A 25,094-nucleotide genomic window follows, 5' to 3' on the forward strand; every position below is an offset into this window, starting at 1 on the left:
TAATTGCTAAAATTACAAAAAAATAATTTCTAAAATTAGAAGGAAGAAGAAAATGGCTGTAGTACAAATTATCCACAGATGAGGCAGAACCTGGAGTCATGCATCCATGGATTCCATGGAGTGAATGGGTGTTCTGGTCACTGCTCGGTGCTCACCACACGCTAAAGCAAGCTTCTTCTTCTTTTTTGCGATTCGATACTTCCACTCATTTAAGAAACATCACCTTTGGTCATCACCGGCTTCCCACAGCTTGATTAGCTCTTGGCAATCGGTTTCAATGATCCGCTTCTGCACTCCTTTCTCATGAGCAAATGCGGCTCCATCTCGGCAAGCCAACGCCTCCATGGTCAGTGCATCAAGCCGATGACGGTACCATATCGCTCGGCCCCCCACAAAGGCCCCCAGCCCATCACGTAGAACACCTCCCGTCGCTCCTTCACCCTGTCCCGGATAGAAGGCGCCGTCTACGTAGCACTTGAGCCAGCCCTCTTGCGGTGAACTCCATGTTGGCATAGGCCGCCGTGAATCAGTCTGCCGGCTTGGTTTGCAAATCTGCCAGAGGTCCAGGGCCGTATCGACGCACCACTGGATTGCAGCTCTGATCGGCAGCTCGGCTTCTCCATGGCGCCTTCTGTTCCTCTGAGTCCACGGCGAGTACATGCCAATGATGAAGATACTCCTGTTCTTCTCGCTGCAAATATCCCCTCTCAACAGGTCGCTTGCCCAGGTTACAGGGTGCATCCGCGGTAGTTTAGCCCTGGTACGCTCCTTGATCTGATGCCAGAAGAGTTTCACCAGCGTGCACTCCATGAGGGCGTGACTGATAGACTCCCGATCAGCACCACACCGCTCACAGAATGCCGTTGGATCTATGTGCCGCCTGTTAAGAATTTCTTTCGCAGGGAGAAACTCATGAAGAACACGCCACCAAAAAACTTTCACTTTCGGCGGGACAACCAATTTCCAAATTTTACTCCACGTATCGTCACCTGATCCCCCCGCCCCTACCATCTCACCTCGTGCCATGACCACGAGTTTACGGTAGGCAGATTTGACAGCGTATTCTCCATGTTTCTCTGGCTCCCATGCCCACCAGTCATCATCCTGTGGACGGATTGGTATTCGCAGTATCGCCGCTCCACATCAATCGGCAAGAAGACATCGCGGATCAGCTGCTCATTCCAGCTCAGTTTCAGTCAAAAGTTCAGAGACCAAAGTAAGATCCTGTCCCTCTCCCGGCGTGATTGGCTTGGCATCAAAGTGCAGGGGAATCCATCTATCACGCCATATGTGGGTCGAGACACCATTGCCAATTCTCTTGATCATGCCTCTGTCCAGCACCCCCTTTCCGGCCATGATAGCCCGCCAGGTGTGACTAGCACGCTGTTTCCTCGGGAACCAGCTCCTCTAACTTAGGAAGGACTACGTCCTGGGACGTACTTGTGCCCAATGCCCTTCGTTTCTGAGGAAGCAAACAACTAATCCAGCGGCAGAAAAGAAGCAGGAAGGCACAGATGCATCGTCCCATATAAACAATGTGGCCCAAGTAGCATCGAGAAGCACTCCTATTTGAGAAAAAAAGAAAGAAAATAAAACGGAGGCACTCGGCTCGCCGCCCACACCCTCGGAAAAAAGGTCGCCGCCGGCCGATTGTTTTCGCTCACCACCTCCTTCGGCTAGGTGAGCAGGCCCCTAAGACAGCGACCTCTACTGACGTCGCTGGCTCCCACGTCATCCTTCCTATTCCTCGACCCCGCGAAAGAGACGTGCTTCAAGATAGCCGTCGGCCGATTGCTGCTGGTCGCCGCCTCCCTCGGCGTAGCTGTGCTGGCGCAGGTGAGCAGCCCCTAAGAAAGTGAGGGGCAACGGAGGAAGGGTGGCCGCTACTGCCAAGCCTACGGCACCATGGAACGAGGGGCATCACACACAGCCCTAGACGAGGGCAACAACGGCAGGTTGAGAAGACAAGGTTCAGAGTAGCAGTAGACATATAGTTGAGAATTAAAAATGTAAAATGATGTGAATTGAGATTATAGCTTTGTATTGGTTGTGATGATGGAATGTTTGTCAATTTGAGTGCCTGAACCTTGTCATTTTGAAACTTCAGTGCTTTTTTGGTAATTGTGTCGATTTGAAATCTCTGAATGCAAAAAGAGTTTCAGATTTTGTACTCAAATACTATCAATGAGGCTTGCAGAGTGGCAACAGAAAGCTGAACATATATAGCAGGTCACTTCTATGTGGCAAATATATGACCGTCAATTCAACTAGTGCAAATATATACATAACTAGAGTTTTTTCAGATTAGCACATTACTAATATGTGGCAAAAGGAAGTTGTATATACATCTTCATGCCCCCAAATGACTAATATATGGCAGGTCACTTATATGCTCCAAACTTCAGTGTTGTGATTTTTTTATCTGATAACTCTGAAGGGCAGAATATGTACCAGTTCTACTACAATGCTCATTTGCAACATAGCAAAAGAAAGCTAAGTTATATGTACAGAACTAGAGTTTTTGCATTCATGATAATTGCCAAATAGCAAAAAAAAGCCAAGTTTGCCCACCTGGGAGCATATCATCTAGCACCAGATTTGTGGCAAAAGAAACCTAAACATTTATGTCCACCTGGGAGCGTCCCCAATGTTACATACAATTCTCATACTTGAAAATACTAACAGCTCTTCATAACAACATCACCAGAACCTAGACAGAAGGTCATTGGTCATTGGTCCCTGTAAGTTAAATGAAGAAGTAAGTTCTTTTAAAAACGAAATATTATCTCAAGATTTGTAAAGTGGCTATATTATGAGCATATTACCGTCAACATTTGAGTGAAGCTAACTTGTGCCTGTGCTTGTGTACCACCTGAATTGGAAGCTTCAGAAAAAAATGGATAGAATGCACCTTGTGCTTGTGCTTGTGCTCCACCACTAACTGCCTCTTGTTCATGTACAACATCATTATTACCTGCTTCGCCAAACTGAGATGTAGCTTTGTTTTCTCTCCTTTTTCTAGCCTTGTGCTTCTTATCGAGCCAGGTTCTTTTTTGTTTTGAACTTTTTGTTTGGACATCCCTTTTCTTTATGCTAGCATTAATCAACGATGTCAAGTGTGTTGTACTTGAATCTTGAACAGTGCTTGTACTTATATTGACCTGATAAGTGCTTGTACTTGTATTGACCTGATAAGTGCTTGTACTTGTATTGACCTTTTCTGCAATTTGCTTACCAAGGATGTCAAGTGTGCTGTCCACTAACATTGTGCACTCAGGAGAGTTAGCTGCTTGGTGTGCCAAATTGAGAAATTTGTGGGACATATATTTCAACCGAAGCATAGCATCCATATTAGGATTTTTAATTATGTTTCTCTCTTGGTTGTCTTGTACAGTTATAGTCCGTGCTTCCCGTGTCCAACGCTTTAACATGTATTGTGGTGGTAGTGACTTGATATTCATCAAATCAGGAACCTTAAGAGCATGGCTACACAATATCCCAATTCTATCAAACTGCCTGCAGCTGCATGCAACTGTTTCCTTCAAAGGATCACCGATAACTTTATATTCCTCCTCATATGTAAAATCCCCTACTAGATATTCATTAGTACCATCCAGTGCTTTGGTGCAAGCGGCCAAAGATCTTTCATATTCACCTTGAAAAGCTTCAAATATAATAGGCGTGTACAGCTTGCTAGCCTGCACCAACATAGGTGGTGGCCTCATCATACATATTTTAGGCATTTTTTTTCCTTGAATCAAATTCTAAATTTAGTTCATTATTTCTTTTCCCTTGCACCACCCTTTCAAAATGTTTAAAGAACAGGATGGTATCAAAATCTGATTTGAAATGGATTTTCAAGTCATCGTTTAGACTATCACTAAGTTGTGTACTTCTCATTCCTAATGTGAAGACATCCTTCATATAACATTCAGTCCATTTTTCTTTCAACTTGTAAATACTGTCTAACCAAGTTTGCTTGCTCACCTTTTGCCTCATAAGTTTAAATTTTTGTTCAAATTCTGCAATGTCTTCATACTCAAACATGCATGCACTAAAATCTGACAGAACATTTGTTTCCCCATTCTCCTCCTTTTTCTTCTTCCTTTTCTTCTCTTTTTTCTTCTCTTGACTCTTCTCCTTTCTATTCTCTTTGTTCTCCTCTTCATTATCCTCTTCATGTAGATGTTTGACTGCATTTTGCATGATGTGAAAGGTGCATAATCCATGCCATGTTTCTGTAAACACTTGAGAAACTGCCTTCCCCATTGCAGCATCTTGATCTGTATAGAATGTTTTAGGTTGCTGTCCATTATGAGATTTTAGAAAGGTCTCAAATAGCCACTTGAAAGATTCAAATGTTTCATCATACATGAGAGCAGCTCCAAAAACAACAGTTTCTCTAAAATGATTGAATCCAACAAATACACCAAAAGGCCTACTCTTCATGTTTGTTCCAAAAGTAGTGTCAAAACTAACGACATCACCAAAATGTGCATAGTCCATGATCATTTTAGCATCAGCCTAGAATATATTTGTTGTCTGTTCTTCACAATCCATTTGCAGTGCATATTGGAATGATGGGTTCTCAACAATTTTGTCATGAAAATACTTGAGCATGCTGCCTGCTTGGCCGTATGCTATCTCTCGTTGGCGCTTGGTCCGCAAATAATTCTTGTGATCATGAAGGGTGTAGCTAAGATTGAGTGGACCACCAACTTGACGACTAGCCAACTCATGTGCAGCTTTTGGTCCAATTCCTGCATCATCCATTGTTTCAATTTCAAAAGCTTGTAACTCTGAAATTTTCCTTTGTGATGCCATTAAGTGTAAGGTTTCTGACAGGTGTAGTGCATGATTGTGTTCCAAAACTAGCTCAGACACTTTTAGATTTCCATTTTCTCGATCCATTTTTAGATTTATGTGGACTTGGCAGTCAGTTCTAGTTTTAGCTCGAGGGCATCTTGTTAGATGATCTCTTTTGTCCGGCAATCGATGACCCTCCTTTGCACAAACAAATTTGCAAGATGTAATCTTGCCATCGGATGGTCTTTTGTTTGTATACCTTTTTCTGACATCAAAGCCTTGCTGTCCACCGTAGCTAAGCCAAAATGACCAAGCTTCATTTGAATTTCCAAATTCCATGCCAACGTGTGGTACCAAACCAGGCAGCATTTTTCTAGAACAAAAAAACATGATTCACTTGTTAGGATCATGATTCGGAGAAAATTCATTTGACGTCAAATAACATATATGAGAGTAGCTGTACATGGAAAATTCAGATCTGAGGGTAGCAATTTCAGAGAAAATTCTACTACTAATTTCAGATCTGAGAGTAGTTGTACATGGGATTCAAATAACAAAATTCATTTGACGTAAAATAACAAGTAATAGAATACAGAGGGGTTGTGTTACTCACTTGTTAGGATCATGATTCACTTGGTTAGCTTCTTTTATGTTGGCCTCTTCTTCCATCTCCATGGAACAGAATACAGGAGCAGAGCAACTTGCCCCTCCAGTGCTTGAATAACCCAGGGAATTGTCTTGTTCATCGATAGAGTAATTCGGCGGCGATCACTCCTTGGTAGGTCCGTCTGTGTAGCCCTCTCGCAACCGCGTGCCCTTTTTCGGCAGCACGGCCCTCTACCCGCCATTTTCCTTGGCTCGCGCCTTTTTCCTGGTCGCTCATGCTACAGGAATGGGCCACAAACAGGCTTATGGACATGTGTATGCGTATGTGCTTGTTCTTTGCCTATTTGCTTCCTACCGCTTGATCAGGAACAAACGGCATCGGGCGCCACTACGTCCCACTTTCTTAGGGGCTGCTCACCTGCGCCAGCATAGCTACGCCGAGGGAGGCGGCGACCAGCAGCAATCGGCCGACGGCTATCTTGAAGCACATCTTTCGTGGGGTCGAGGAATAGGAAGGACGACGTGGGAGCCAGTGATCCACGACATGAACTTGGCACAGAAACCCCTTCACAATCGGTCAACGGTGTCTCAACTAGATGCCATTAGACGCTTAATGGGGTTGAAGTCCGAGTTAAACTTGAGTCGAGAAGGCTTCGATAAGATGTTGGCCGTGATTGGCACCCTGCTTCCGGAGGGCCACATTCTGCCAAAGAGCATGTACGAGTCACAGAAACTCCTTCGTGCACTTAAAATGACGTATGAGCAGATACATGCTTGTCCAAAGGGGTGCGTCCTATTTAGGAAAGAACACAAGCATACAAAGTTCTGTCTAAAGTGTAAATCCTCCAGGTACCTAGAGGTAGACTCTGATGATGGCAAGAAGTGGCAACTTACGATCCTCGTGAAAATCCTATGGTACCTTCCATTCCTACCGAGGATCCAATGGCTATACATGACCAAGGAATTCGCGAAACAGATGACATGGCACAAAAATGTCAAACGGTACAATCCTGACAAGATGGTACATCCATCCGATGGTGAAGCTTGGATCCGCTTTAATGACAAACATCGTGACAAAGCAGATGAGGCTCATAATGTACGTGTTGCGCTAGCAATAGATGGGTTCAATCCTTATGGAATGATGGATGCCCCATACACATGTTGGCCCGTCTTCGTTATCCCCCTTAATCTCCCCCCTTGGTGTCTCCTTTCAACGACATAACGTATTCTTGTCGTTGATAATTCCTGGACACCCAGGGAGTATATATGGGTGTATTCATGGAGCCCATGTTTGATGAATTGGTCCGTGCTTGGGACGAAGGGGTATGGACATATGATCGAGCTACAAAGACAACCTTCAAAATGCACGTTTGGTACCACTACTCCATGCATGACTTCCTGGCGTATAAGATATTCTGCGTCTGGTGTGTTCATGGGAAGTTTCCATGCCCAATATGCAAGGAAGGTGTGAGGTTCATTTGGTTGCAGAAGGGTGTCAAGTATTCGTCGTTCGACAGACATTGTCAATTCCTACCTCTTGACCATCCATTCAGACAAGACATCAAGAACTTTACAAAAGGTGTCAAAGTGACAAACCCTGCACCGCGGATGATGACTGGTGCCGAGGTTCATGCTCAGATAGATGCTCTCGTGACCAATGAAGAAGGTGGTTTTGTGGGATATGGTGAGCAACATATGTGGACTCATATCTCGGGCATGATGAGTCTCCCTTATTTCGATGACCTTCTTCTACCACATAACATTGATGTAATGCACACTAAAAAGAATGTCGCTGAGACACTTTGGGCAACACTCATGGACACTGAAAAACCCTAAGGCTAGAGTGGACCTAGCAACGTTATGCGATAGACCAAATTAAGAGATGCAGCCTCCTAGTCGTGGCAAGACCTGGAGAAGACCTAAGGCCGATTTTGTCTTGAAAAAGTACCAAAGGAGGGAAGTACTTGAATAGATCCAGACGCTAATGTTCCCTGATTGGTATGCAGCGAATCTAAAGAGGGGAGTGAACATAGGCACTCTGTGAGTCAACGAGATGAAGAGTCATGACTACCACATATGGATTGAGTGGCTTCTTCTGGCGATGGTTCGAGGCTATGTCCCGGAGCATGTCTGGCAAGTGCTGGCAGAGTTGAGCTACTTATTCCGCCAGCTTTGTGCCAAGGAGCTCTCTCGGACCGTCATTGATGACTTGGAAAAAGCGGCACCCGTGTGGCTCTATAAGTTGGAGAAGATCTTTCCACCCGGCTGCTTCTTGTCGATGCAGCATTTGATTGTGCACCTCCCATATGAGGCATAGATGGGGGGGCCCGTGCAGGATCATTGGTGCTATCCAATCGAGAGATGTCTGAAGACTCTTCGCAAAAATGTAGAAATAAAGCCAAAATTGAGGCTTCCATTACAGAGGCATACATTCGAGAGGAGGTGTCGAACTTCACAGAGAAATACTACACTGAGAACCTTCCTAGTGTTTATAATCCACCCCCTCGTTACAATGCTGGCGAAAATGAATCAAACCTCAGCCTTTTCCAAGGGCAACTCGGAAGCGCAAGTGCATCGACCACTAAGCAATTGAAAAATGAAGAGTGGCGTAGTATCATGCTATATGTGTTGACCAACCTTGTCGAGGTGCAGCCGTTCATTGGGTAAGTTTTGAAAAAACTTGTTTTATTTCGCCGTATGTCCTTGTTTCTTCGTCCAACCCCCTTGTTTCTCGTTGGTACAGGGAATTTCTTCGTCAATCCTGACATGGATCAAGGCAACCTACCCCGCAAGAAAATGATACCCTTCTTTCACAGGGTGCGGGACCAGAGAGCCCCAATTTCATTTGTTGGTTCAAACAGAAAGCCCAAACTGATGCGCCTATAAGTGATGAGCTGAGACAGGTTGCAAACGGCTGTGCCGTTAGGGTCAAGTCATTTACCGGTTATGACGTGAATGGATATCGTTTTCACACAGCAAGCTACGAGCAGAGTCGGCCCAATCGAAAACCACAAACAGCAGAGTTATTACGCCCGGTACTGATGGACTCGACTATTATGGAAGAATTAAAGAAATCTATGAACTATCATTATATGGTTCCAAACCTCTTACTCCTATCATATTCAAATGCCATTGGTTTCATCCTGGAGTAACGAGACGGACCCCTAAGCATTGGCTAGTTGAGATTCGACATGATTCCGTCTATCTAGGAAAAGATGTCTACACTATGGCTCAACAGGCCATCCAGGTTTATTATACGTCATACGCGTGCAAAGACGCCGAGCATCTTAAGGGTTGGTCTATTGTGCATAAGGTATCGCCATATGATAAACTACCTGTCCCAAACGATGAAGATTACAACCTCAACCCAAACACATATGATGGAGAGTTCTATCAAGAAGAGGGGCTACAAGGGAGGTTTGACATAGACTTAACCGAAGAGATAGGAATGGAAGTAGACAATGAAAGGGATGATGACGAGGACGCTGGAGACGAGGTGCGAAATCTGAAGGGCATACAAATGCTTGAGCGATTACGTTTAGGCAATGACAATGAAGACAACATTCCTCCTTCGGATAGTGTTGATGAGTTGGACAATGTTGATAATGATGACGAGACCTATGATCCAGCTAATCTCAATCATGAAGATTATTTCTAATACATGTAATACTATGTTTTTTATAATTATGTTTTGTTTATTTTTGCATATATTTCTAATACATGTATTACTATGTTTTTTGTAATTATGTTTTGTTCACTTTTGCACCTATTTCTAATTACGTCTTTTTTTCTTTTTTTATTGTAGGTGATTGAACAAAGATGGCGGGCGACCGTCATAGGTCCGTAAACTCGATTTACCAAAGACCATGCCGGCTACAGGAGGAGGCGGAGGGGATGGTGGAGGGATCGAACAGGAGGAGAAGGAGGAGGACCGCCAGCCACAGGAGGGGGCCGTCTCCTCCCACGCTGCGTGAGGAGGAGGTGGCGCCCGTGGATGAGTCGGACGAGGAGCTAGTTTGGCAGACGGATGAGGAGAAGGGGCCGCACGAGGACGACGAGTGGGAGGCGGCAGGCACGGGTTCTGCTTCCTCCGACTCCTCTTCGAGTGTCTACTTGCGAGGTCCCGCGAGCCTCCCACAGGTTCCGCTTCCTCACCAACGCCCAGTGATTCGCCCTAAAGGGCAAAAGTAAGTAACTTTATATGTTATCACCACTACTTTGTATGATATGATGAAAAAAACTAATAATTTTTCTTAATCACTTGCCTAGGAACTGGGTGGTTGTGCCGGGTGGTAGCGCACGGCTAGTCAACGGCATCCTGGGTCTTCTGTGTAGGCAACACTTCCCCGGCATTATCACGTACGCATCGAAGAAGGAGCCGGCCTACTCGTTTGACCACTACACCATCTCCCTCGATGCGGAGTACCCCAGCAAGGCGACGTGGGTGAAGGCAGAGTTTTGGGTAAGTCTCCCTTGCACAACATTGCTCAATACGTCGCATTCATTGGACTTTTCTTGAAATAATGAATGGATACATCACTTTTGTATGCAGACTTATTACAGATGCGAGGAGGGATTTGAGGCCAGTGCGGAGCATGTGACTATCAAAGCCTGTAAAACACTCATCACTAACATGCATCACGAGGTGTGCATCTAGGCCATCGTAACCTACTACGGGTCGAAGCTTGGAGAGAGGAAAACCAAGAAAGACACAAGAGAGATGCAGCTGACCCGGGAGCAGTACCTTGAGGTAAATGAAGAACATCAATATTGATTCGTTTTGAGATTAAGTTGGTTTAATTTGATCTTCTTATATGTCCAATACTTGATGACGTGTAGATGATTCCCTGGTGGTGCCAAGCGTATCCCGAGTGCTGGGCGATGGTGGTGGAGAGGTGGTTCATGGAGGAGTACCTCAAGATACACAGGGATGCCCAGGACCGTCGTTTGCAGATGCAAGGTCCAGCACACCATCAAGGCAGTCGCAGCCTCGCCGGATACAAACAAGCATGGGTACGCGAATTCATTTATCTATTGTGACGCTCAATTTTGCCTAATTTCTAATCATCGTGCTGTCTTTCTCGTAGTCGGTGTCACATAGTGGCCAGGCTTGCTCGGACTTCCAGGCATGGTGTATGGCCCACAAGGGCAAGACGACGTCTGGCGTCTTCTTCAACCTAGAGGACCCACCCGAGGCATACACAAACCCGAGCGTCCACTCCCACATTAGTGAGTACACTGAGGTGGCGAGGTCGCTCCATGGGCCAGATCATGATTCGAGCACCCAGGACTTCGATGGAGAGGCCGTCATAAGGGCAGGGCAAGGCAAGAAGCATGTGTGGTTGTGGCTTAGCGACGGCGTCATCGACACGGCCTCTACTCCCTCTCTCTTCCAGATCCGACCACGGAGCACGAGCGAGAGTCCGGCCATTCGCACACGGTCGACCGATGCACAACACTGGGTCGACGCACTCGAGGTTATTCCTGTTTTACTCGTCATACATTGATCTTTACACACCTTAATTAGCTTTGCATTACTGAAACATTAGAGTGAAATATTGCAGGCCCGGCTAGAACAAGAAATGAGGCAACATCAGGAGCTGGAGGTCGGGCAGCAGAGGATGGCGGCCCAGCTGGAGGCCGAGCAGCAGGCCCAGGCGCAGAGGCTGACGGACATTACGGAGTTCCTACAAGGGCTTGGGCAACGTGTGGGCTTCTCTCTGCCGGCTGGGCTGTTGGTTCCACATCCGCCTTGGTTCCACATCCGCCTCCGCGTCCTGCAGCTGCAGCTACTCCTGTGAGTATAAAAGTTTTTTACTTTCGCTTGTGCTTTGCTTGTATGGCCTCTACCTTCCTAGATTAGTTATCCAAATAATCTTGTCTCACATGCAATTTTTTCTCCTTTGTGCGGTCTCCATCTGACGGTGGTTCGAATAATCCACCTCATGCACCTCCGAATGATGGAGCTGGGCCTTCACCACAGTCGCAGTGCCCCGAGATGAGTGCACGTTGTATTTTTTTCATTTGTTGTTCACTTGGTGATGGACTTGTGATATACTTGTGATGCACTTGTGAACTTTGATGGACTTGTGATGGACTTGTAGATTTATTTGGATAAACTTGAGCACTTATTATTATATATGTGATATATATTGTGATGGATGTGATATGTGCGGATGGATGTGTGGATGGATGAGATATATATGTGATGAATGAGATATATATGTGATATATGTCTGTATGAATTTATTTGTCATGATGAAATATAAAAAAAAATTAAAAATTACTGTTTTGGGTCACTTTGCCGAGTGTTGCACTCGGCAAAGGACCCCGTTGCCGAGTGCCATGGTCACAGCACTCGGCAAAGCTAGAAAAATGGGCGCTCGGAAAATCATTTTTCCAGCTTTGCCGAGTGCCATGACCATGATACTCAGCAAAGATTTTTTTTAAAAAAAATTCAAACTTTGCCGAGTGCCGGCCAGCGGACACTCGGCAAATAATTTTTTTAAAAAAAATTCAAACTTTGCCGAGCGCCGGCCAGGGGGCACTCGGCAAAGAATTTTTAGAAAAAAAATAAAACATCTTTGCCAAGGGCCGGATAGAGGGCACTCGGCAAAGAATTTTTTTTAAAAAAATTAAAAAATCTTTGTCGAGTGCTTGCAGGGTTGGCACTCGGCAAAGCGACCGTCAACAGGGCCGGTGCCGTGATGGTCGCTTTTCTTTGCCGAGTGCCCGATAAAAGACACTCGGCAAAGAGGGCTTTGCCGATCAATTTTTTACCGGTGTGTTCTTTGCCGAGTGCAATTTGGCCTTTGCCGAGTGCCTCAGGCACTCGACAAAGAACCTGAATCCAGTAGTGGCAGCGGTGAACCTGCCCTCGCAGGAGAAGCAGTCACAACACGATCACAACTCTACCCTAAGCGGCGCTTAGACCCAGAGGGGAAGTTTGTGTTCAGCGGCGCCACGACGGCTAACCGACGATATGCGGTGGCCGGCACCGGCTGTCAGTCGGTGACGGGACATGGACGCCGTGATCGCAGTGATCAGCGACAGAGCAGGCCCTAGAGATCATCGGTGAGGTGATCTAGGACGGTGGCGGGATCATGGCTGGCGGCGGTAGCGAGATCGCCTCCAGAATCGCCAGGGAGAGGCTCCGTGATTTCCGAATATTCTGTTTCCTATCCTTAGCCCGTGTTTAATTCAAAAAAAACTTCCCCAAAAGTACTACAGTAGCCATCATATTGAATCTTGCGATATGTGCATGGAGCATTAAATGTAGACGAAAAAAAAACTAATTGCACAGTTTGGTTGAAAATCGCGAGACGAACGTTTTGAGCCTAATTAGTCCATGATTGAACACTAATTGCCAAATAAAAACAAAAGTACTACGGTAGCCAAATTCAAAACTTTCCCCCAACTAAACACGCACTTAGTGTGCATGCCCCGGACTTAACCCGACGTGGGTTGGTTGGATGGATCAGTCTTGCTTGCATATCGGCCGGGTACAGGGCAGAGAACAGCCAGCAGCTAGCTAGTAAGATCCAGATGCTGGCGACCTCGTACACGTACCCCTATTTTTATCATCTTCTCTCCTCTTTTTTGTCTGTATGTTTGTTTCTTTTTTTTTTGTTTGTTTGTTTTATTATGTACCCTGCCGCGCATTATGATGATCTAGTCACGCTTCGGATGAGATAAACAAACATCATCCATCAGACAAGTACTCGGTGCTTTTTTTTTTGGAGAGAGAGGGAGAACTAATATAAAGTAGTGTTGGTATAACTTTAATTATCCAGGGGCCAATGTACGTGTCTCCTCCTGCTGCTGCCGTCGTTTATCCTGTTTGTCGACTACCGGCTAACATTCACGATTAACACTAGGTCTTCTAGGTCTAAAAAAAACACTAGGGCATCTACTAAACACGAGTATATATACATCCTCCGTTCCAGAATAAACATACATTATATTTCTCGAGAAGTTAAAATGCTTTAAGTTTGATTATTAGTTTGTACTCTAAATATTAGTATCAAAATTTATATCTCTAAATAAATTTATTATACATTCCACGAATCTATATAATGTTGCTTATTATTACGCATTATAAATATTAGTATTTTGAGTATATTTAGTTGCTCCCTTTGTTTTAGAAATGATATGGATTGTCCAGATTTATTTCTAAAACAACGGTCTTTTTAGGACGAAGAAAGTATATTTTAAAAGATTTGACTTCTTGATAAGCAAGATGCGCGTTCATTTTGAAGCGGAGGGACTACATGTGTCCTGAACATATTTTAGTTAGTACTACTAGCTACTTATTACTTTAACCGCTGGTGAGCCACCATCAGTCGCTGGTGTGTTATGTTGGTTGTGCAATGGTCTAGTCTAAGAGAAGAGATGTTAACCGTTACCTTCGCCTTAAAACAAATCAATTGTAGAACTGTCAAGTCAAACTTATTTAAATTTGACAAACCATGCATATAGCCTCTGTGTCCACAGAAGGATATGATTATAAGGTTTATGTAGGTCAAACTAGCTTAACTTTGACTAAATTTACAGTGAATAGTACTAACAATTATGCCTCCAACTAGGTTTATTATAAAAATATATTTAATAATTAATTTAGTGGCACTTGTCTTGTATTATTAATCTTAGGATGTTTTTTTATAAACTTTTTCATACCGTTTGACTCCTCAAATGCGAAAATTGTTTTTTCTTTACAAGGGAGTATGAATGGAAAACATCACTGTGATAACACAGTGCACATAATAATAATAAAAATAAATCGAACCATTTAGTATTCCAAATGAAATTAAGTTTTTTTTTCATAATTATTCCAAACGAAAGTACTGTAGAAAGCTGTAGCCATGCACGCCTACGTAGCGTAGGCCCCGCACGCTGGCGGTGGCAGAGCGGCAGGCATTGGATTGGATGCCAACTTACGAGAGCTCCTGCGGCAAACAAGAAGGCCGGCCGGCTTTACGCTAGTCTGCCGTCTATGTAGGGATTCGTGGACGTTGGTTGGTTCCAGCTTAAGTTAGCCATCGGATCCAAATTAAGCAACAAGTATATGCATGCGTATATGCCGATGGATCTGCAGGCCCGGCGTGATTGATTAATTAAGCAACAAGTAAGTCATGCATGACATGAACGACGACCCCCCGCTTAATTTGCATCACGCCCAAGTGATGATCAGGAACGCGCGCGCGCCGTGAACCCAGACCCTCTACCCGTACGTGGTCGACTGGTGTGGTGCGGTGGCCGTGACGATCGATAATATGTAGACCCACGGGAAAACACAAACACGCATCATTCCGTCCGTTCCCCTGGCGTTTCCTGCGTCCGTCCACGATACCATCTCAAGGCCTGCTGGTCACCTGGAGGTAGCGTACAGAATCAGGCCAGGCGCGAGAGATGGGCTGGAATGGCGGATGCATCGTCCGTCCGTGCCATGACGTGCGGCTTAAGTTCAGTCGCATGACATGCATCTCTTGCAAACTAAAGCCAATGGCCTCATGTGTATGTAGCAACGACTAGCTAATACATGTAGGCAGAGGCCATCATCTTTTATATTTTGCTACCTAGTTTGCCAATAATGGGCGTGTCATGTGCGGCGACTCGCACTACACATACCATGTGCATGCATGCGAGGCAACAACAATTAAGATCACGCTAGCATGCAAATGCATATGCACGCAGCACAAAACTAGACGTGCACGACGACGGCTGTTCACACTAGCTAGCTACTACGCTAGCGCCCCGGCCGTGACCTTGTTGCTTGCCACGCATGCTACCACCATCGACCTTGTAACTTTTATATATATATATATATATATATATATATATATATATATATATATATATATATATATATATATATATATATATATATATATATATATATATATATATAATGTAAAATCTGCCACGAGACAACTGTCCGGATCGAGTGGTCTTTGCATCGCTGATGGAGGCAGACAACTCAACAGGATACATACTTCCTCTGTCTCAAACTATACGTCGTTCCGATAACCTTCGAGAGTCAAATAATCTCAAATTTGACCGAAATTATACGATGAAATAATAATATTTATGATACCAACTAACTAAGTATACTTATTTGATGTTATCAATCTTTGTAATTCATCTCTATAATTTTGGTCAATGTTCTGACTCCTCAAAATTCTTGGAAAATGATTACCCAAAACCAGTAGTAAGAATATTACTCCCGGCCGTATAATCTACATTATTAGTACGTATGTACTCAATGCCGTACATATATCTAGAAAAATAATTAATCTGCAGAAAAATGGCACTCGAGTGGGATGAGAAGGCGTGCGTACATCATCGATCGAGTTTCATTTTGATTTGAGGTTGCTGTAGTTATGCTAATGCAAATGCAAAAAGATGACAAGAAATAATCCCAACCGCAGACGTCAGCCAGGGCACCGACGGAAGTCCGGGCCCACCTGCCAGCCAGTGTACAGCGGCAACTGGTCCTTCGGATGCTTTGTCGGAGGTCCCCGGCCCCACACCGAACCAAAACGGACCACCCGCTCTCCCCTCGCTTCTTTACCGTGGTCCTCCGTTCCGTTACGCCGCCAATGTTCGTTACGCTACGCTACAGTTGGATTGGATGCTTCTGCAACCACCGTAGAGCCGCTGCTGCTATGATCTGTTTTCTGACTGTGTCTACGTCTGCGATGATAAGGTTTGTGTCAAACATTTTGAGAATATAAATCATGAATAACTTTTAAGCTGTTGAGTTGAAAAATGTGAAAACCATATAAATATATAGATTTCTCTTGAAATGTATTTTTATAAAAGTATGCATATATCACTTTTGAACGAATATTTTAATAAAAATAAGAAGTCAAAGGTTATGCTTTGTAGACTGTGTCGCTATTCAAAACGACTTCTTTTACCAACCTAGAGGGACCGAGGGAGTAGGAAAAAAATTAAGTTTCTCGTTCAATTGCGGATTTTTTTTTTGAAACAACACAATTGCGGATATGTATCCCCTCTCTTCACCGCACTTTTGGATTGTGCTATATCATTCAGTGAATGCAAATAATTTTGTATGCCACGGAAAGGAGCGGGGAAAGATACTATGCTAGCTATTTGATCATTGTAATCCGCTCGAGTGCATGAAAACAGAGGATCTATTTTGTATCCATGCAGATGATATGGCATTTTTACGGGCACTTTGTACACAAAAATTCACGAATTGTTTTCTTTTCTAAAAATAAATAAATTGATGCTATTTTCCTTCAAAAAATCCTACGTTGTACTTAGTATACTCCAATAATTTAGCAAAGATGTTAACTCCCATAATTCGGACAAACAAAACAACAAGATGTTCTTGCTCAGCAATCAAAGATAATGTAGTGCCAACTTTACAACTCTGGAAACACACAAAAAAAAAAAAGGAACCAAGGAGTCCGGCTATCGAAACATGGACACAAATTTGGGAACAACCTGTTGCAAGAACAAGAGGGCAATTCTAAGATACTCACGATGTTGTTCAGTTCGGTCAAATTTTCTCTAGTTCTGAAAGTTTTTTTTTCTCTTGTTCTTTGTAGCTTTTTCTTCTGTATTTCTGTAGCTTCTTTTCTCTTGTATTTCCTTGTTTCTTCTCTAAGCCTCTTGGCTTTGGACCTGCATTTGTACATACTGTAATTTTAATACAAATCAGGTAGGGGCCTCCGCTCTGGACTTCCTCAAAAAAAAGAGAAGATGTACTGGTGCCTGAGCTTGACCATCTCTCCACTGCATCTAGCCTGTTCGCTCTCTCACCCCCCTACTGCTGACGATGCCCGCCAGTTCTCCTTCCCTCGCCATCCATCACGATCACGTCCCTAGCCATTTTCTTTTACCATTGTTGGCACTTTTCCTAGAACGGATTAGAATTAGGACATCTCATTCTCCCTTTTAAATTAGTAGTGTTTCTTGTGCTACAGTTGAGCAAATTTTTGCTTAGCATACCTTGAACATCTACAAATTTAGGATCTAATTGTGATCTGCAGTATTGTTTTTCTTAGGAAACAAAATAAAATTCTATATTGCCAATATTTTCCCTCTTCAATGCACTTAACCACATTTTTTATTGTACGTGCAGTATCATTCGTTGAATGCAAACGATTTGATAATAAGAGACAGGAGCGGAAAAAGATATTGTGCTATTTAATCATCAAACCAACCCACTTATATTCCTTCAAGACATGAAAAGCGAGATGCGAGAAATATGGGAAATAATATGATATTTTTGCATGGCAGTTTCAACCTAAATATCTGCAAAATTCCTATGTAAAAAATAAATACATTAACTATATATTTTGCAGGATTTTAATCTCTAAATCATCCAAACAATCATTTTTTGTGGAATCTAGTGCCACATAACTGTAATAATTTTCGAAGATGTTAACTCTCCCAATTCAGACAACAAAACAACCAGATGTCGTGACGCCTGACCACCATCTCTCCCATAGCCCACAGTGGCAGTGACTACACCGCTATGACATTCTAGTGCTCTCCCTTCCCATTGCCTCTCTCCTGTTCGCTCTCTCACGCCCAACACCGACCATGCTACCACCCATCATCGCGTCTATCCCTTTATAGGTGTCAATCTCCTTCCTACAACTCTAGTTCACATCGATCATTTCTACGTGTTCGTGCTCATAGTGTACGCTAGGGTTCATGTACAAAGGCAATTATGAGTTTAATTGTGACTTGCAACATTGTTGTTTTCTATAAAAAAATTCTAACACGTGGTCATTCCCCCTTGCCACGATACATTTGATCGTGGACTATCATTCATTGAGAGATTATGCACTGATTATAAAGAAAAAAAAGTAGGGAAAAAGGGACAATATGCTATTTGCACATCGAATCGTCCAACTTGTATTTCTTCAAAACATATGTAAGAGTTGAGGCCCTATTTTGCAGCCATTGATATGAATAGAGTATGCCATTTTTTGCATGGCGCTTTATTAGAGAGGAAAAAACGACATCCATTGAAAATGTTATAAAAGAAATACATATGGAAAGTATTTCCACGGAAACTTTACTCAGCACCAAAGTTGTTGCTGCATGTTTTCCGCTAGGATGCACCAAGCAATCATTTTGGGTGGATTCCTTGATGCCCATACATCCTATAATTTGGCAAGATGTAACTCTTCTTGATTCAAAAGGAGTAAACCTCAAAAATAAAAACCTTGCAATTCAATGTACTGCCTTTTTATCTGTTGTTTTCGCTTCTGGCGAAGTCAAACATAGTTAACTTTAACCAAATATATATATATGAGAAAACATTAGTATTTATGGTACATGATTAGTATCATCGGTGAATCTATTTTTATAGTAACAATTTTATTTAGAGATACAGATATCGATAGTATTTTTTTATAAACCTGGTCAAACTTACTGCCACAGTAATTGGATCCCGCCCTCATTTCAGAGTACCATCTAGTTGTGCGTTGTGGGAGTATACCGTACGAGCCCGAACGGTTATCGTGCTGACAATAGCTAGCGTTACTGACAACAGTGTGACTGATCACACACATTCCATCCCGTTTTATATTACAGAGAACGAAAAAAAAACCATAGAGAAAATGGAGGAGGCGCTGCATTATATATGACGCCCGCAACGCCAGTTTGGTGGAAGCCCAGTACAGTCTGACTTTGCTGGACCGTAATGCACGTACACACACACACCAGCAGCAGCAGGAGGCCATCTTCCTAATCCTATCCTAACCCCCGCAATTAGTTGGCGCGACCGCAGATTTTGGAAGGCAGAGGAGCCGTGTAAACAAACCACCATGTGGTTCCTCGTATTTGCGTTTAGGTCCTTGAGCTCGCAGTCGTGGGGACCTGTTTGCGAATCCGGTAATCTGGAGGGGCAATGCGGGTACGGCTGGTCGGGGGCTCGAGGCCGGAGCGGCGGCACTAGTATAAATCGGCGCGGCGCTCAAAGCCCGTCCTCCTCGCCTCCCCCACCGTCCTCCCTCCCTCCCTCCTCCGCCTCCATCCGCCTCGCTTCCCGTACCTCGATTCCTTTCTCTCTCTGCGCACGCACGCAGTCTGAGAGGGTGTGCGGTGCTCGAGGGGCGGTACATGGCAGAGGCGGGCTCTTCCGCGGCGAGGACCAGGAGGGCGGGGCTCGCCGCCGCAGCGGCGGCGGCGCTCCTCGTCCTCGTCGTGGTCGCCGGCAGCGCGGGGCTCCCTGGCGGGCCGGTGAGGGTCCTCGACGGCCACCGGTGAGTTTGCATCCCCCTCCTCCTCTGCGTCTAATGTGGGGCTCTGCGTGGGGTTTTCGGTTGCCTCTGTTCCAGAATTCGCCTCTGTTTTCCGTTAAACTTCCCTTGGGAATTTTGCTTGCTACGGTTGGGGCCGCGTTGCTTTGCTACCGAGCCACTCGATTTCCGTCTCGCGGCGGCAGTCTCCTTTTTCGAATTGGTTTTCATCTGCTCCGGCGCCCGCACGACGTGGTGCTGCGCGGCGTCGTGTGCCAACCACCTGCGCCTCTACTAAGTATTACTAACCGGCTCACCGCAAGCCTCTGTGCGTCGCAGGAACCGGAGCACCACCGCGGCGGCCGTGGTGGCGGGCGGCGCGAGGCGGTGGCTGCGGGACTCCTCCTGGCCGGCGGCGGCGACGACGAGGTGAGCGCGCTCCACCAAGTCCTTCCATCCTCTGCTTTTTCCTCTGCGCCTCCTCCGCCTGGGGTTTGCCAGGTGGGACGAATCCGGTGCGTCGGTCCACGCGGACTCGCGATCTGGGCCGTCTAATTCTCTCCTTTTCATTTATGTATACGTTCGGTCCCCATCTAGATCCCGGAGGCAGCTGCTGCTGCGTCACTGCTCCGTTCCGCGAATAATCTCCTTTTGGGTTCCTTCATTCAAAAATTTTTGATCCCAAATTTTGGTTTTGGGTTTTGAGGGGGACGTTGGTGCGCGGTAACCAGCGGAATTCGTAATTTTGGGCTGGGAACTTTTGGTTTCAAATTTTGGATTAGAGCCGTGTGCAAAGCAGTAATAGCACAGAGATGCTCTCTCTATGCTTTCCGTTGCCGAGTTCGTTACGGTGGCAGGTAGAGAGAGAGAGAGAGAGAGAGAGAGAGAGAGAGAGAGGGGCAGTATCATAGTTTGCTGCAACCAAACGTCCAAACCCCGACGTGCCGCTGCAGTCCTGCACCGGCCACGGTAAAAGTGGGGTAAAGATTTGGGAGGACGGACGGCGGGCGGACAAGAAGCCGCGGAAAAAGCTGGCGGAGGAAGCAAGCGAGATCGCGGCGTGTCCCTTGGCGTCCCCGGCAAATGCACTCACACCTGGCAGGAGCAGAGGAGGCACTCATTTGGTTTTGCACTTTTGGCTACACAAAAAAGAAAAGAAAAGGCTGCAAAGGAAAATTCGCTTGGATAAGCTGCAGCCTTGTTGCCCTCTTGGGTACGGTCTCGCGTGCGCAAAGCGATGTTCTGTGTGTGCTGCGCTGGTTGTTTACTCCCGTTTGCCTTTTGGGTCGCGACCGACCAGAGCACGCATGGAGCGGCACGGCCACGGCGTGCATATGCATCCACTCCGCTGCTCGCCGCACACGAACCATGATGATGAAAAACGGCGCATGGATTCATTCACCTCGCGCCCTCGCTTGCTTTTCCGCTTCTTCACCCACTTCTGTTATTCCTACTGCCTAAAATTTGCAACTCCATCATCATCATTGCGATGAATTGCTAGTGCTGGAGGAGTAAAGTACCATTATTTAACTCCATGTATAACATGAAACTTTTCTCTTTCTTTCTTTCTTTGGTGACAGCAATGCCGTACGAAATTGGTCTTTTTTTTATTGAAATCAGCTATAACATACCGACTGAAAGCGCTGTGTTAGCTGTTGCCATCATCTGCATGTGCTGTGTTTCTTGGTTGCGGCGGTGTCCAACATCACTCACGGACTCACCTGGAATTGTGCAGGGGCAGGGCCGACGGTGACGCCGACGGGTCAGCCAGGGCCGTCGTCGCCGGCGCGGTGGAGGATCCGGAAGCCGTGGCCAACGATGTGCACGTGTAAGTCGCTCTCTCCTGCCTTCCCCTTCAGCTCCGCCTCAAATCAATAAATCACGCCAACTGACTGAAAGCCCTGTTGCTGATGTAAATAGTAGATCTAAGCATGATTTGCGAATTGTTTTACCACCAGCACTGCAATGGAAGTTCTTTGCTTTTCGGCTAGACCTAGTAGTGTGTACAACAGACTAGTAGTAGCCTTTCTGTCCACACCCGGCAAGCCGGACCCACCTGCAGTCTCACACAGTAGAATAGAAAAGGAAAAAAGAGGAGATATAAACAAGAATACTGTTCTCTGACCGGAGCAGATCTGGTTCACCTAGTACCAGCAGCGGCGTACTTTACTCTGCCACGTGGGAGCATAAACGCGCGCGGGGCCCGCCTGCCATGCACCTCCCACACGCACTGTCTCTCAGTCACAGGCCCGCACCTGCGCTCTTTTATGGCGACGCGACCCTGCCGCACCGCCCCGCCGTGCATGGGCAACTGCCGGGGCCGGCCGATCGCCATTAACTCCGTTGCCTTTTTACGACGTGTCCACGGCGACCGGGGACACCTCTCTCCCTTTCCGTGCTCACCGCATCACCAGCACGGCGGTGCAGCTGCTGCCACCGCACACAAACGCGCGAGCTGTGAGGCTCTAGAGCCACTGGTGTGGGTGGTAGCACACTGGCATGCAGCAGTGACACACCACGTTCTCCCCACGCCCCGAGTGGGGCAGCCCTGCCCTGGTCGCCCCTGCATTTGCGACGCGCATTCATGGTGTTTCCGGTCCATCTCTTTTTCCCACCAGCCACCTATTTCTATGCAAAGATCTTCTGGTAGAGCTGGTAACGGCAACTGATTCACAGTTGAGTATGCACTGTAGTGGAGCTCGAAACCTGTAGGGCCGATCTAGAATACAATGCTGCACCGACAGAAAAAAAGAAGTGTTCTTGTTTGAGTTTGGGGCTAACAAGGCATTATTATTGACCGACATGTTAGATGCAACGAATGGGCATGGACAGTGAATTGGTCCCCAGAGAAATAGTGTATACAGTGTAAATCTCCTGCAAGTTTCCTGGCTGCATTGATCTCCTAATTACTGTATCTGAATTCCGCAATGAATATCGCTACATCTAGAATTGCCGTGGCCCATGCATGAGATGCAAGAGTCAGTAGGAAATGTTGTTTCTGCCATCTAATTATTACTGCATTGGGCATCAAATTGCTGAATTACTGAATGCTACTTCTATCTGTCATTGCTCCTTTTTCTGTGTAGTTAGTGTTAGTAGTAGTTTCTATAAACTGAGTGGTTGACATGCTGCATGCATTCGAAATAATTGGATGAATGGCTGTTCTGCAGGTCCATCAGGAACAGCACGGCCCGGCGAAATCTCGGGTACCTGTCGTGCGGGACAGGCAACCCCATCGATGACTGCTGGCGCTGCGACTCGGACTGGCACAACAACCGCCAGCGCCTAGCTGACTGTGGCATCGGCTTCGGCCGCAATGCCATCGGTGGCCGGGACGGCAAGATCTACGTGGTCACCGACCCGAGCGATGACGACCCTGTCAACCCTCGCAAGGGCACCCTCCGCTACGCCGTCATCCAGGAAGAGCCGCTCTGGATCATCTTCAAGCAGGACATGGTCATCACGCTCAAGGAGGAGCTCATCATGAACAGCTTCAAGACCATCGACGGACGTGGCGCCAACGTGCACATCTCCAATGGTGCCTGCATCACCATCCAGTACATCACGAACGTCATCATCCACGGGCTCCACATCCACGACTGCAAGCCCACGGGGAACGCCATGGTGCGCAGCTCGCCCAGCCACTATGGGTGGCGCACCATGGCCGACGGAGATGCTGTGTCCATCTTCGGCTCCAGCCACGTCTGGGTGGACCACTGCTCACTCTCCAACTGCGCCGACGGCCTGATCGATGCCATCATGGGATCCACGGCCATCACTGTGTCCAACAACTACTTCACCCACCACAACGAGGTAGTACATCCTCCTACTAGATCCTGTGTTTTTTTTTGTCCTCACCCTGTAATAATTAAGTGCCCCTGTGCGATCGTCCTTTTGTTTTCTTCACCAAAGACATCGGAAACTTGGAGGATTCTACATGGTTTGGCACATAGAATTCGTTTGTTTTCTGCCAGTACAAGTGTAGTTTAGAATTAATTCCTTCATGCGAATTATTCTCTCAAATCCAACCAGAACTTGTCGGTTGCTTATGCTGAGGATGGTGCTCTAGTATCTGACGGTCACATGCATAACGAGATTTTCTCGGTGTTCTCTGGAAACAGCCTGGTTGGATTTCTCATCTAATGGTGAAACTGAAATTGATGCAGGTGATGCTTCTGGGCCACAGTGACTCCTATGAGAAGGACAAGGCAATGCAGGTGACAATAGCCTTCAACCATTTCGGTGAAGGTCTCATTCAGAGAATGCCAAGGTGAATATATGAAATGAACACCAGCATACTGAACCTTGTCTGTTTGTTCCTCTCCAGCTGCATCACTATGCACTGATCTGTATTCATTTCTTGTTACACATTTTATTTTGCTACCCCTTTGCCACAATCTCAATGGTTCTTGTTTCAGGTGCCGGCATGGCTACTTCCATGTTGTGAACAATGACTACACCCACTGGGAAATGTACGCCATTGGCGGGAGCGCTGAGCCAACCATCAACAGCCAGGGCAACCGCTACCTTGCTCCGACAAACCCATTCGCCAAGGAGGTACTGTAGATATGATGTCTTTGTTAATTCTTTGCATTGAGCAGTCAATTTTTAGTAGCTAAAAAAAACTCCAATGTACTGAACTGCAGGTGACCAAGAGGGTCGAAACTGCTCAGACTGTCTGGAAGGGCTGGAAACTGGAGATCAGAGGGCGACCCTGCTGCTGAACGGCGCCACTTCACCCCATCCGCCGCAGGCGCCTCAGCCAGCTACTCGCGCGCGTCCAGCCTTGGCGCCAAGTCATCATCTATGGTTGGCACCACACCCTAGATGCCGGTGCTCTGTCGTGCCACAAGGGCGCGGCCTGCTAGCGCACCCCAGAAGGAAACAGACCCCACCCCCACGCCACCCCTCCAACAGAAAGAAACAACAACAGAAAACTAAGCTACCTCCACACCATGGTTACAGTTTTTTTCCGCTTCTCTCTTTTTTGTCGCTTTTTGACAGGGTTATATATGATGGGTCCTTCCTGATTCACCATTTGCTCACCTCCCCTGCTCCTGACTGGAAAGCTACCCGGAGCAGGCGTGAAGCGTTGCTGATTGGTTTCGCTCGGTCTCTCTATTAGTCATCTGATCTGAGTGTGGTATGTTGTTGCCTGCCAGCGAGTGCGTGCGTGCGTGTGTGATTGGAGAACATGTCAATTGTTAGTAGTGGCAGTAGTACAATGTTATGCCTGGACTGGGATGGATTTGCCCTGTAGAAGACATGGAAGAAATCCATGTTCTATTCTTCTTCTTCAGTGAAAGCGAAAACATTACAGGTCTAGCTGCATATTTTGATCTGGACGTACAGCAATGCGCTGCTTTGAAATGTTTGCGCTGCAGTTTGCTGTTTGTCCTTGAGTCATGTGTTCAATGTCGATAAGGCTTGTTTCGGTATAATCTCTAGTCCAGGGGG

General features: G+C 46.0%; 2 pseudogenes; one reads left to right on the forward strand and one right to left on the reverse strand.

Annotated features, from left to right (window-relative positions):
• Positions 1-2,700: 2,700 nt before the first annotated feature.
• LOC136495519 (protein FAR1-RELATED SEQUENCE 5-like) lies at positions 2,701-4,824 on the reverse strand (annotated as a pseudogene).
• A 14,558-nt stretch (positions 4,825-19,382) lies between these two features.
• LOC136497720 (probable pectate lyase 8) lies at positions 19,383-24,507 on the forward strand (annotated as a pseudogene).
• The last annotated feature ends 587 nt before the right edge of the window (positions 24,508-25,094 follow it).

This window comes from Miscanthus floridulus, chromosome 12 (genome assembly GCF_019320115.1).
Source record: "Miscanthus floridulus cultivar M001 chromosome 12, ASM1932011v1, whole genome shotgun sequence".
Lineage (NCBI taxonomy): Eukaryota > Viridiplantae > Streptophyta > Magnoliopsida > Poales > Poaceae > Miscanthus > Miscanthus floridulus.